The sequence below is a fragment of the Balaenoptera ricei genome, chromosome 1 (assembly GCF_028023285.1).
Source record: "Balaenoptera ricei isolate mBalRic1 chromosome 1, mBalRic1.hap2, whole genome shotgun sequence".
Lineage (NCBI taxonomy): Eukaryota > Metazoa > Chordata > Mammalia > Artiodactyla > Balaenopteridae > Balaenoptera > Balaenoptera ricei.
Window position 1 is genome coordinate 109,055,057 of NC_082639.1, and position 1,893 is coordinate 109,056,949.

The 1,893-nt window shown below is 41.2% G+C and overlaps 1 pseudogene; it reads right to left on the reverse strand.

Annotated features, from left to right (window-relative positions):
- Window positions 1–325: 325 nt before the first annotated feature.
- LOC132351641 (serine/threonine-protein phosphatase PP1-gamma catalytic subunit-like) lies at window positions 326–1,293 on the reverse strand (annotated as a pseudogene).
- Window positions 1,294–1,893: the final 600 nt, after the last annotated feature.

Sequence of the window (1,893 nt, forward strand, 5' to 3'; positions counted from 1 at the left end):
TCATGGGCTGTACTGAATTAAAAAAAGATCAGTTGTACACTCACCCCTTAGACAGGATAAACTGTCCTGGGGTGTACAGCTTTAACACCTTCATTAAAGTTGTTTGCAAAAGGAACAGAGAACTAAACAAAACAAAACATTTTTCCTTGGGAGTGGAGAGTCATTTGCTGTTATAACCAGCAAATACCATTTATTAAGCCAAAAATGGAAGAGGGCGGGGCCACAAACACTATTTGAACAAGCTGACCAACACACATTACAGTTTTAAAAATGAAGGTTATATACTATATGTTATAAGTCCCAACAGAGAGTGTCAAAATGACATCTATTTCTTTGCTTGCTTTGTGATCATACCTCTCAGAGGTGTTACGGGTCTCGTGGCATCCGGCTTCTTTTTCTCTGCAGGCTTTAAAATCTGAAAAGAACACATTAGTGTTTCAACCACACTCATCATGGCACCTGCATCGTCAAACTCTCCACAATAATTGGGTGCAGAAAACAGAGTGACCAACTGCCTCTTTGCAAAAAATTCATATCCATCTTTAACCACCGAATGTGCTCTACATATAAGATCTAAATCATGCTTATGGAGAAATTTTGCAACCACTTCTGCACCAAATGTGAACACTCCTCTGTCATTTTCACCCCAGCCTAAGGCACCTTTATTGGCATCAGACCACAAAAGATCACAAGGAAGACCTTGATCTGGTACATCAGTTGGTCGAATAATTCTCCGAATATGCTCCATAGACTGAAGATCTGGTGATAAACCTCCATGACAGCAGAATATTTTCTCATGCACCAAGGCTGCTATCCGTAAACAGTTAAAGCAGTCTGTGAAAGTTTTCCATAGTTTAATGTTATATCTTCTTTTACATTCATCATAAAATCCATAAATTCTATTGATGCTGGCACATTCATGGTTTCCTCTAAGAAGAAAAAAATTCTCGGAATATTTGATTTTGTAAGCCAGTAAGAGGCAGATAGTCTCCAATGAGACTTTCCCCTGCCCACATAGTCCCCAAGAAACAGGTAATTGCTTTCTGGCGGGAAACCACCATACTTAAAAAGGCGAAGCAACTCATAGTATTGCCCATGGATATCACCACATATTTTGAGTGGTGCTTCAAGTTCTAGTAGGATAGGCTGACTGAGAAAGATCTCCCCAGACTTTAAGCACAGTCCTCTGATTTCATTCTCTTGTAGCTACATATTCTTACCAGGCTTGGACCCTCTCACTTTCAGCGGCCGTTGGATGATGCAGTCGATGTTGAGTGTATCTGTATCCGCCATCGCCTTCCCTTCGCCGACCCTGCAGCAGCGGCGCCGGCGCCGGCTCGCGCCCCGGATTCACACCTCCTTTCCCACGCCACGAGCACGGAGATGGTGGTGGCGGCGGTGGCAGAAGCCACGGCTGGATCCGCCCCCTGCGCAATCGCCCCGCTCCCTGCTTCATCCTTATTTCCCCAGAGGAACCACGAGAGCGAAGCCAGCTAGGATTTTGATAGGGATTGTTTTGAACCTATAGATCAATTTGGGGGAGTATTGACATCTTAATATTATCTTGTAGTCCATGAACATGCAATGTCTTTCCATTTATTTAGGTCTTCTGAATTTCTTTCCAACAGTGTTTTGTAGTTTTCAGAGTATAAGTTTTGCACTTCTTTTTTTCTTTCTTTTTTTTTTATTGAGGTATAATTGACATACAACATTATATTAGTTTCAGGTGTACAACGTAATGATTCAGCATCTGTATGGATTGCAAAATTATCACCACAATAAATCTAGTTAACATCCATCACCATACACAGTTACAGATTTTTTTTTCTAGTGATGAAAACTTTTAAGACCTACTTTCTTAGCAACTTCCAAATATGCAATACGGTATTATTA